This window comes from Callospermophilus lateralis, chromosome X (assembly GCF_048772815.1).
Source record: "Callospermophilus lateralis isolate mCalLat2 chromosome X, mCalLat2.hap1, whole genome shotgun sequence".
NCBI lineage: Eukaryota > Metazoa > Chordata > Mammalia > Rodentia > Sciuridae > Callospermophilus > Callospermophilus lateralis.
The window spans coordinates 55,402,378-55,415,473 of record NC_135325.1 but is presented as its reverse complement, the minus strand read 5'-3'; positions in this window follow the sequence as shown (position 1 = coordinate 55,415,473).

The following is a 13,096-nucleotide window of genomic DNA, read 5'->3' as shown; positions in this document are numbered from 1 at the left end:
TTTGTGTCAGCTCTGAAAAGTGTAGTTATTTTGTTTTTCCCACCTTGTTCATTCACTGTGTCTTTGATAATGTCCCATCAAATACAAAAAGTAAAGGAAAGTAATAGTGGTGAAAGATGATTCTGTAACCTTTCCCACATATATTGACAGGTCTTTTTTGGAAATCTACCATGTACCTAGTCCTGCATGAGTCTACACAGCATGGACAAAAAGGAAAAAATGATCCCATGGAAGATAGCTGCTAGCAATACAGTGCTTTTAAGAAGAGTAGGAAAAGATCTCTCTTCCAGGCTGACACTGACCTGGGAAACAGAACCTGGTGTGTAAATTTAAAATGGGCCTTGTTGAGCAGATGTAAATCTTTCTTAGATGCAGATTTAGCACTCTCTAGATTTTAATCACAGCTCTCCTCCTTGGCAGGGTGTTTTCATGCAGTTTCCAATTTACATGTCTATATGCTGTGGCCCTGGAATCCCTGTCACAATGTGAATACACAGTATGCCCAATCATGAATAATACATTAGTGTTTTTGTGCTAACCAAATTACCAGCTGTAGTAATTAATTCATTCTTTCAACAAATATTTAGAAGTCTGTATTGTAAACAGGCAGACACTTTTCTAGTGTTGAGTTACATCAGCAAACAAAAAGAATAAAATCCATGACTTTGTACCACTTACCTTCTGCTGCTTAATTTGGAGGAGGAAAAGGTTGATCTTTAAAAACATTCTAGAAGTGGTGAGGCTTCAACTAGCAGTATTTGGTTGGGGTGGATAAAGAAGTAATCTAATGCTTCACAGAACATAGAAGATTAAGGAAGTAATATTTTGGTGAGCTCTTGTTATTGTTTTATGAAGACAACGGGGCATCCCATAGATAAGGAAACTGAGGTTCAGACAATTGAACATGGGTACCCCCAGGAAAATTGGAATTGGATCCAGAAAGGAACATTGATCCAGTATCTTTGTAAGCCAAACCTATACTGCCCACATACTCATGTTACTCAAAAAAGCTGTTCAGAAGATTGTGTTATGTGCATTACGAATACGATACAATGAGATCTACTATTCTGTATAATTATTATGCACCAATGAAAATAAAAGCCAGATGTGGTGGTACCCACAGGATTATCCAGCAGCTCAGGAGCTTGAGACACTAGGATCACAAGTTCAAAGCCAGCCTCAGCAACTGAACAAGGCCCTAAGCAACTAAGTGGTCCCTGTCTCTAAATAAAATACTGGGTATGTTGCTCAGTGGTTAAATGCCCCTGAGTTCAATGCCTGGTACAAAAAAAAAAAAAAAAACTGATGAAAGCCTGCAGTATCAAAAAGACAGTATGAGTTTGTTCTACTCCAGGAACTGAAGGAGTGTGGATGAGGAGTGATCTAATGCTAGCTGGTAACAAGGAAAGAATGACCTTTTGCTTCTCTGAACTGTGAGTCTTTTGCACTTTGCTGATTCTAATATTACCTGATAGTTTGTGGCAGTAATCTAATTGAGAGACTTTTGTGATTAATATCAAGAGTATGCTAAAATAGGCATTTGGTCTTTTTCCTGGTTTAGCTTCACACCTCCAAATTAAACTAAAGAGCCAACATAATGTCAGAGTAGCCCAGCAATTGGCCAGCTCAGTGAATATGCCATGAGCTAATATTTCAATTTTCAACTAGTATTTTTATGTAAAAATAATTTGATATTTTTTTCTGTTAATTTTAGAAATAATTTGTCAAATAAGTAGGTTTTCTAGAACTGAAAGACCTCTTTTATCCATCCATTAGATGGTTTTCTAAGGGGCAGTCAAGTCAGGCAGTCAATGCTCCCACCATTTGATCTGGGAAACTGTGCTTTGCAATTATTTATTTTTTCCTGCTTTAAAATTTCCTGAGCTGATGCTTCCCTTTGGTTTTTGAAAATACTTTTCAGATATCTGTAGTTAAGGGGAACTTGTAAAATCATGATTTTTGTCACCAAAGCTTTTTAGGCTGAGAAGGCATCCACTTATTTTTTCACCTTGGTCAATACCAAGCATAGAATTTCTGGTTAAGCATCCTGCAGTACAGCTTCACTCTAATTGCTCTCTATGGGCTGGACAGGCTCTGCTAAGATAATTCAGGCTGGGATGGTCTCCTTTCTGTACTTTCCCACTTTTTTTATCTGAAGACACAAAACTCAACCATGGCCAAATCCTTAGAAATGATTCAAGTTCAACCAGAGGAATTGAGGCAGAGGAAAGAAAAGGACTTTTATAGGGTCACACAATGAGTCAAAAGTAAATGTAATTAACCGTCTTCATGAACCCCTCTAGAAGTCTAGAAGCCTAAAGATCCACCCAGAGACTATGAATAATATTTGAAAATACATAAAATAAAATCATTGTCTCTTCATTAGTATACACATAACAAGATCAGAGTAAATTTATGTTAAGTACCTTCATTTTGACATAGTGATGAGCTTAAATGCTATTTAGAGACAGCTGCAATAAGGAATGTGACCTGACACTATCCATGGTTTCTATTGGTAGAAATGTCTCAAATACTATTAATACTATTATACTTTGTTACTTATAGTCATCATTGGAAAAAATACTAGATTTCAAAGAGATTAATTAAAGTTAAGATTTAATTTCCCCACCTAAATTCATGAACACCCTGATTTCGATGTATGAACGCAATGGGTCACAGTTTAAGTTCTCCTAATTTAGAGGCAAAAATCTCAGTTTCCTCATCTGCAAATAGAAATAACACCATCCTCACAGAGCTATTATGACTATTTTGTGAAGTCGTGTATAAGAAAGCAATTAATCCAGAATCCATCTTCCATTATAATTCTGACGAGAACTGTTATTAACCAGTATTAGTTATCTCACTTCATGCTCTTACTCAGAGCTCTTCTAGTACACTATTCTGACTCCCCTCAATCTCCTTATTCATGTCTGTAATTTCAATTTTTCCTTTCCTTCAACTTATACATCTCATTAATTTTCATATATTTTCCATCTCCCACAATCTCCCCTGACCTTTCCTCTATCCTCTTTTGAATCTTCCTTCCCCTCCACACCATCTTATTGACTCTCCACCTCTGTATCCTCTCTGAAAGGCAAATAAGCTACTATGGTTTGAGCCACACGAAGATGTTTTTCATTCCAGATCTCTTATGTTTTATTTTATTTTCTCTTTTCTCCCAAACAGAGGTGTGAACATATAACGGCATGCCCAAATATAGCCCTTCTCACTGACCAGTTTTCTATTTCTGTGTACTGTGTCTTATCCATTATACTTACTGCAGTGCCTCTCACCTAGATTGTTTGTATATTTATTCTTATTGTAGCCTTCAGTGCACCCAGATTGCATAAAAGCTTAGATAAACAACACCGGTTATGTCTTTCACTTTTAGTGCAACAGTGGAAGGGATTGTTAGTACAAAGTCAATGCTAAGAGGAACTTCACAGCCATCCAAGCCTTACAACTTCCCTCTAGAGGATAGTTTTGCAAATAGATGGGCACTATGCTTGATCTTGGCCTAAAGGTCAAGAAGCAATAGTCAGGAGCTAATTTAAAATCTTTGAAAGACATTGTTTGTGTAGAAGGGTCCCTGACTCAGCCTTTCTTGTGTTCAGGATGAGCGACACAGGCCATCCCCTCTGCCCTACAGCCTGGTATGTGGCACAGGTGCTGCCAGAATCTTCAGTACAAATGGTAGAAAATCATTGGCCAAAAATTCCAGTGTCTACTTATTCTTACTATAAAAACAGAAATATATTTTTATATTCACTAAAAGATATGTTCAACAATATTCACAAAAGTAGTATTTGTAATAAATTCCCAGTATAAACATTCCATCAACAATAGAACGGAAAAATAAATTGTGGTATATTCACAGAATGGAACACTATACAGCAATGAAAATGAATTATTACTATACAGCACTGAACGAATGGATAAGTCTATCAAGCATAATGTTCAGTAAAAGAAGAGAAAATAGTACAAATTATAAAATTTTATTCATGTAAATTTCAAAGACAGTCAAAATTTTCCTATGATACTTGAAGTTAGGATAATAACAATTATCCTAACTGGCAAGAGATATGAGTGGGTTTCTGGGTTGCTGGTTCTAGTTCTTAATTGGGTTAGTAGCTACAAAGTGCATTCAGATTTAAACGTCTCCTTTATGTTATTACAGATCAATATAAAGTTTATTTTAAAAGAAAGGCCCTCAGAACTTTAAAGTAGACATCATGAGGAAAAGTGAAGCATCCCAATCAAGGGTCATCAAACCACAGCCCAAAGGCCAAATCCTGTTTACATTTGCAAGAGTTATTAGAAGATAACCATGCTTGTTTGTTTTCATATGTCTATGGCTGTTTTTGCAATGCAATGATAAAGTCAAGCAGTTTTTACAGAGACCATATGACTCAAAAAGCCTAAATATTTACTATTTGAATTTTTTTTTTTTTTTTTTTTTTTTTGTAGCAGGGATGGAATCCTGGGGCGCTCAACCACTGAGTCACATCCCCATCCCTTTTTATGTTTTATTTTGAGACGGGGACTTGCTAAGTTGCTGAGGCTGGCTTTTAACTTGTGATTCTCCTGCCTCATCCTCCAAATCACTGGGATTACACGCATGTTCCACCACACCTGACTTATAGTTAAACTTTTACAAAATACATTTGCCAACATCATCTCTAGAGATTTAAAATCTGAATTCAACTTCTCACCTTAATCCTCTATCATGTCTCACTGCAATGACTTCCAAACTGGTCTTAACTGATTTAAGCTTTGCCCCTTATAGCTTATTCTCAATATAGTACCATGGAAGTGGGAAAGTTGTATTTTGGTAGTATATAGTAAGTCTTAGCAGCCTAATATTCTGCAGCAAAAAGTGGAAAAATTTGTATATATTACAAAAATCCAGGAGGTACAGAAACAGCAAAGACCAGATCAACTGGAATTTCAAAGAGAAGATAATATTTCAGATTGTGGTACAATTCTTCCCAGGGGACATTTGTGGATTATGGATGTAAATTGATGATAAGGCTTGGCTCACACTGAGGATCTGTATAGAGAGAAGGAGAAACAAGAACTTTTAGTGGGTATGTGGGATGACACAGAAAAGTAGAAATCTGTAGTGTTTCAAATGCAAGAGCAATGTTCCCCATAAGATATTCGCTGAGATTAAGATATACACATGGAAAGTGAAGCAACTAGTCTGAGAATTTGTATAGTCAGAATCAAAATTGTAGGCACACTAGCAGGAGGGAAATTGCTTCAAACTTAAAGCTGGTCTCTGTCTTCTAGTTATTTGCCATGTTTTTTCTTTCTTTCTTTTTGTAGAAATAGATCCACTGATAATATGGTAAATTGATTTTTCACAAGTATGAATAAGGAATTCAATGGAGAAAGGATTATCAGTATGCATTTGATAGGCTAGTGTGTGTTGCATCTTATTAAATAATTTTAATAAAACCCTTGTTTACCACTACCACTTCCCGTGCTTTCCCCATGCTTGGCCTTAGTGCCCTCAGGGACAAGAAGGAGGTGTCAGAGAAATTAATAAATTCTAAAAATGTCAGAGAATTCAAGGGTCACAGTCCCTGGTGGATAAATATATATCTATCAAGAGTCTCCAGGTAGAAAGAAATGGCCTTTTAACAATTGTGTTAGTGATTTACTGTGGGCAGTTTTCTCATACATTGCACAAGATTCCCCTCTCGTATCCTGTTTTCTATGTAAGCTGTTCTAGACACTGGAGAAAATAAAGATAACCAATTTTGCTTTCATGTAAACAGGGATGTCCAGGGAAAGGGGAATAAGAGCTTCTAAATAGGAACGGATATGACTAATAGCTGTATTGCAGAAGTGAAGGATAAAAGCACATCTCTCTCCCATCACTATCTATATCTCCTTATTCCTTCCTCAGTGATATGATAAGAGAGGTTGAGCAAACTTGATTTGTATACAACAGAGAATGCTTAGCAATGAAAAGAAATATCATGCATAAACTCGTTTCAGCTAGTGATATTTCATTCTCATGATCAGCTGAAAGGAAACTTCATATATGCAGTTCCTTAGAATATTTAAGAGATTGCATGAAAGCCCCTGTTTCCACCTCTTTTTTTAAATTTTTTTATTAGTTGCTCAAAACATTACAATGATCTTGACATATCATACATCTGATTCAAATGGGGTACGTAATCTTAATCTTATTTTTCCACGTGTACAGATTGCAGGATCACATTGGTTATACAGCCATGTTTATACATAGGGCCATACTAGTGTCTATCGTATTGTGCTGCCTGCCCTTCCTATCCCCCTCCATCTCTTACAATGTGTGAATAACTTGCTTCCTTGATAGTAGTATGCCTCCCTGACTGCAGGGAAGTATTGTTCGTAAGCTAACAGATTTGAGAATTTATTCCCTGAGATGAAACAGCCAACGGCCTCACTCAGGATATATATATATAAATGTATTATATATACATATACATTATATATACATATACATAAAATAAATATGTAAACATAAAGATTTTAATACCTTAAAAAATGTAAATATAAATATTTAAGCATATACATATACATTTTTTAAGTGCGTGGGTAGAGATAGTAAGGAGAATGGGGAGAACAGATAAATTGGGGAGGAAGACAAATGAGAGATTCGAGTATAGAAGACTTTGACAGACATGATAGAAAAGAGAAAGAGATGTAGGTTAGAACTTTTTTAATTTAGTGGATTGAACAGTCAACAGAAAACTTTCATAGACAGTTTTATTTTATTCTAAAAAATTTCATTTCAATGTTAGAATAATATGATCTTGTGCCTTCCAGATTTCCCCAAGGAAGATGTTTTCCATAATACAGTGAGCGAGATGCAATGCTCCTCACTCTCCACTTGAGACATAGGCTGACTCATAGTGTAACTAATCTATGATACAGTCAGACATTTTTATAATAGGGCTTTTACTGACTATTATGTTTCAGTTATACTTTGCCACCTAATCATACTGCTAAAAAGGAGACAGCTCATCCAGTTCCTTCTTTTATGCAAGGAGAATATCCGTATTGCAGTAAAAATGATACTCCTGAAAGATGTCCATGTTCTAATCCCAAGAATTTGTGACTATGTTATCTTAACATGGCAAAAAGAACTTGCCAGATCCGATTAAGGATCTTGAGATGGGGAGATTATCCCAGATTATCTAGGTGAACCCAATGTAGTCAAAAGAGTCCTTATGAGAATGAGTGAGGCAGGAAAATCATAGAGAAGTGGTGTGCTGTCACAAGAGGAGGACAAAGTTATGCAGCCACTAGCCACATGATGCAGAAAAACTATAGAAACTTGACGGGACATGGAACAGATTCTCCCCTGGAGCTTCCAGAAGGAACCAGGTTGCTTGCTGACACCTTAATTTTAGCCCCATTAGTCTAATTGGAACTCTTACCTCTAGAACCATAAGATAATAAATTTGTGTTGCTTAGGCCATAAGTTTGTGGTAACTTGTTAAAACAACTGAAACAAACTGATGAAATTCCTAACTCCAAACCAAAGAATCATGGCGAAAATGTAGGCCTAGGAGGCAAGAGACCCAGGCCCTACTTTAGACTATGCTATTGACTTGCTGTGTGATCTGGAGCAAGTCCTTGCCCTTCTTCTTCAACACCTCAGTTTTCTCTTCTCAAAAGTAAGGAGAATGGGACTAAATAAAACTAATCTTACAAATGTTTTTCAGCTGGTCAGCCAGCCAATAAGAACAAGGACAAAAAGGGTGAAACACTCCAAACATTGCTTTCAGTTTTATAAACTCAGGGTAGCATGGATCGGGGTCACAGAATGCCTTTCATCCACACATGAGGACTCTGTGGAGAAGGGATTAGGAGTACATGAGAACTGTTCTATTGGTGACTGCCTCTGAATTCCAGATGCACCACCTATGCTGTTTTAAATGAAGACAGTTAGGATGGTGAGTGCTGGTTCTGCCTGCTGGAAGACTTGGTGTCTTTTTTGAATCCAAAATAAAGCCATGTATTTGCACATGTTCAAGTTTAAAAAGGAATCCTGCAGGGACAAAAGCTGAGATTGCAGAGTTCCACTGGTGCTCACGCCTGGCCTAACTTTCTCCCAGAGCTGTGCCCTGCTTGAAACCGGGCATGAGGTGGAATCTTATCTGTCTATTCCACGTGTATGATATCTTGTTTGGAGACATCAAAGAAATTGGAAAGAAAGGATCCTTTCTTTGAATCCACTAGTCCCCAGAGTAAATTTCATAGCTAGCAGGTCAGTTAGTAATAATCTGTTCCACAATCACCTCTGGTCTGCACAGTTCTTCCTTGGGCTCATATTGGACTAAAAAAACCTTAAACTGGACACCCAAATGTGAGTTGTTATACCTATGTCCCTATGCACCCTCACTGTAATGCCTGCCCACATTTTTTTTGCTTAGTTATTCAACCCTTTTATTTATTTTATTTTTATTTATTTATTTATTTTTATATACTTGACAATAGTGGAATGCATCACACTCATTATTACCAATTTATAGCAACAATTTTTTATAACTCTGTATATAAAGTATGTTCACACCAACTTATACCATTATGCATGTACTCTTCTTTGCATTACAATTCTCAATAAACATATATACCACAATTTTTCATATCTCTGTTTGTATATAAGGTATGTTGACATCAAATTCAAGTCTTCATACATGTACTTTGGATAATGATGTCTATCACCTTCCACAATCCTTGCTGTTCCCCTTCCCCCTCCCTTTCCCTCCCACCCCTCTTCACTATCTAGAAATAATCTTCCTCCCATGCTCTACCTCCCTACCCCACATTGAGTCACCCCACTTATATCAGAGAAAACATTTGGCATTTGTTTTTTGGGGGATTGGTTAACTTCACTTAGCATAATCTTCTATAATGCCATCCATTTACCTGCAAATGCTATGATTTTGTTCTTTTTTAGTACTGTGTAATATTCCATTGTATATAAATGCCAATTTTTTTATCCATTCATCCACTGAAGGACATCTAGGTTGGCTCTACAGTTTAGCTATTGTGAATTCTGCTGCTATAAACATTGATGTGGTTTTGTCCCTGTAGTATGCTGCTTTTAGGTCCTTTGGGTATAGTCCAAGAAGAGGAATAGCTGGGTCAACTTGTGGTTCCATTCCAAGATTTCCAAGGAATCTCCATACTGCTTTCCAAATTAATGTCTGTCCACATTCTTAAGGGCAACTCTTGTCTTCATGTTGAGTTCATTTACAATGTGCTTAATACTAAAATGTAGACCTGGGGCTGGAAGGGTTCCTCAAAAATCATCTAGATTTTTCCATTAAGAAACTATTAATTTATAGATGTAGAAACTGAGATGAAAAGGAAATTGACCTGCCCAAAATCACTGAGACCTAGGCTTCGGTCAGCTGGAAAGTAGAGGGGCATACAGATGGGTGGGGAAGGAAATCCCTGGGGCCAGGAAAGAAATGGTCATTCTGATTGTAGCTTGTATCTAAGGGCCTTGGACTGCCTCCACAAGGCTCAGTTAGCTTTCATGAAACTAAAACTATAGTTGTGGGAGTGAGAACATTTCAATTAACTTTTTATTAGATCATTGACAATCATATCATAATGCTGTAGTTGGAAGTTAAGAGAATACCTATCTGGCAATGAGTTTTTCAAACTTTTATAATTGCTAGCTACAGTATATAATGTATTTTTGACCATGAATAAGTGTTCACATTCAAAATATATCTGAAATCAAAGTTTTATAGAAAACATCTAAAGTTTCTCATGTACTAAATATTGTTCTAAGAATCTTAAATACTTAAATATGTTAACTTACTCAATTCCCACTATCAGTCCTATACAATCAGGACTATACACACATATACATAGGTATATATCATATATATGTAATATATACATGATACACACATCATATATACTAGTAATAATAATAATTAGTGATTGTAAACATTATGCAGTAATGATGATTCTTTTGTATGTGTGATTCTGGGGATTGAACCCAGGGCCTTGCACATGCTAAACAAGCACTCTGTCATCGAGTGACATCCCTACCTCTTTTTATTTTTATCTGTAGGAAGGGCCTTGCTAAGTTACCCAAGTTTCCTTGAACTTGCAATCCTCATGCCTCAGCCTCCTCATTAGTTAGGATTACAGGCATGGGCTACCATGTGTGTCGAAAACCATAATATTTTTTGGTGGGTGAGTAAAATATTAATAGTCAGTTAGAAATCTATTGAAAAAATTAATTCACAATTAGCAAAACCAAATTTATATTTATATGTACATATACATACATGCATATGTATATACACACACAAACATACATTTCCAAAAAATGTAAAAATATATGAAATGAATATGAAAAGTAGTGAAAACTTATGCCGTGAAAGAAAATGAATTATGTATTAATGACTCAGTATTGCCATACAATATTATAAGTTCTTCCTGTTTAGTCAGTTTTTTGTAACTGTGACCTAAATACTGAAAAAGAACAACTTAGAGGGAGGAAAAGTTTATTTGGAGCTCATGGTTTCAGAGGTCCTGGTTCATACATGGCCAATTCCATTCTTCTGGGCCCAAGGTAATGCAGATCATCATGGAGGAAGAGCATAGTGGAGGAGTGCTGCTCTGTTCATGGTATCAAGTAAACAGAAAGAGAAGGAAGGGGCTCCTGGGAAGATGCACCCTCTCAGGGAATGTCCTCAGTGACTCACCCCCTCCAGCCTTGCCCCACCAACATGCAGTTATCACTTTATCAGTCCATTCAAGCATGAACTGAATAGGTTACAGCTCTCACAATCTAATCATTTTGCCTCCAAACATTCCTACATTCACAACGGAGACTTCGGGGGATACTGCATATCTAAACTGTAACACTAACTAAATTTGAAATTATTTGGAAAGTTAATTGAAAACAAAAATGAAATTTTAATCTATATTTTCTTATGTTTGCAAGCTTATTTTGTAGAATAATTATTATTTTTGAAAAAAGCAGGGGTCTTTATAGGAAATACAAATCCAAAATTTGAATCTTCTAAATTCTACCACCTTTCTTTATTTTCCCTCAGAAGTTACACATGCTGATATTTTCTATTCTATTCCAATTTTTATGTTTTAAAATATTGGTTTCTATTCCATAAAATGAGATAGTAATGTATGTTAATGATTCCAACATGCAGATTTGCTCTTCAAAGAAAGGAAGAAAGCCTAGGAAAGTCAGGCTCACCTGTTCCACCACACCCTATTCCACACTTATCACATACTACAAGTTCCTGATTTATTTGGGTATTAGCAATACAGTTAAAAGTGGAAGAATGAAGAGATTCAGTAATAATCAACATGAAGGTCACTGGAGTTTCTTTATAGTCCCTTCTTTTACTTGTCCTTTTTCCACAAAATGATTCCTTTTGGGGTAACAATCAGAGATTATCAATAGAATTAACTATAAAATGGAGTTCAGGTTCCATTTTACACAGGAGAGACTGGGAGGGGGTGTTCCTGACCTTGGGGCCCTTTTAGTTATGTCATGGGCTCAGCCTTGTGATTTTGGGTTATGTTTTGCAGGTGCCTCTGTAAAATTAAACTAATTCCTCATAAGACTCCTTTGGATGAACAGATTCTAGGGGAATTCAAAAGCAAGAGCACTTCATCAATTTCATTTGGGCAAATTCAATTATACGCCATTAGGGAAACTTTTCTGAGAATGATCCCAAAAGAAAGCACTGTAACAAGCATTCAAACTGATGATATGTCTCCAGAAATTAACTAGGGCTAATAATGATAATGCAAATATCCATGTGGTTGGATTCAAATGAATTCTCTTTGGGGGGTTTTAGAAAGTAGTCTCCTTCTGTTCAACTATACTGGAAAATTAGTCTTGTATATGTTAATGACAAGAGCATATTGTTGAGTTAATTGGCAGAGGTGTGCAAAAATTGACTCTTGTCCTTCTGGAGGCAGTGTATCTCTCTCTAACCAAATAGTTTATTAAAGCAATAGAGAAAAATAATAGAGCATACAGATATCTGAGAGCCCTTTTTAGTCCTGGATATGTCTGATCATAGGGCAGATGTGGCTGCTGTCTGGAAGTAGTTCCTTTTTCATTGCTAAACTGGGGCAACTGGTCTACTGTAGATAGAAATATTTTTCCAGTTGCAGTTTATAAAAGAATAATGTCTGAAAGAAACATATTAGTACACATAAAATTGTATTACTTGGCTAAACCTTTTGTGAGACATACATCATTACTTGGTTAAAGTTGTTGCTTAGACATTCTGGTTCTCCCACCAGAGAGGCAGAAATATATATATATAGAATATAAAAATATGCTTAGAGAAACAAAGATGAAAATGAAGAGGCATATTAACAGATGATTACAACCATAATGCAGTGTGAGCAGTGATAAAGCTAGAATTAGATGCTACTAGAATGCACTAGAGGCTGGGCACTTGTCTGTAATCCCAGTGGCTGGAGAGGATGAGGCAGGAGGATCCCACAATCAAAGCCAGCCTCAGCAATTTAGCAAAGCCCCTAATCAACTTAGCAAGACACTGTCTCAAAATTAAAAAAAAAATAAAAAAAATAGAAAGATCTGGGTAATATTGCTCCATGGTTAAGCACCCCTGGGTTTAATCATGAGCACCAAAAAAAAAAAAAAAAAAAGCATATTAACTGAGCTTTAGGAGCTAGTGTGGTGTTAAGGCACAAATTTTATAATGTCATGAGTACTCACTCAGCCTGGGCTAGGATGCTCTGGATCTGTCTGAATGGTCATGCTAATGCTCCTCAGTGAGCTAACTTGGCCTGAACAGAAAACACACACACACACACACACACACACACACACACACACACATACACACACACATTAAATGATATCACTTAGGACCTGGAGATGTTCTCCTGCTCTCAAATCTGTTTATACCAAACTCATGTTCCCTGCTCCATCCTTCATGACTGTATTGCATGTCCATGTGTTTAACCTCCTATTAACAGTTAAAGATTAAGAGACATTTCAGGAGACAAATCAACTGAATATAATATGTGGACAAGCTTGGATTCTGATTTGAACATA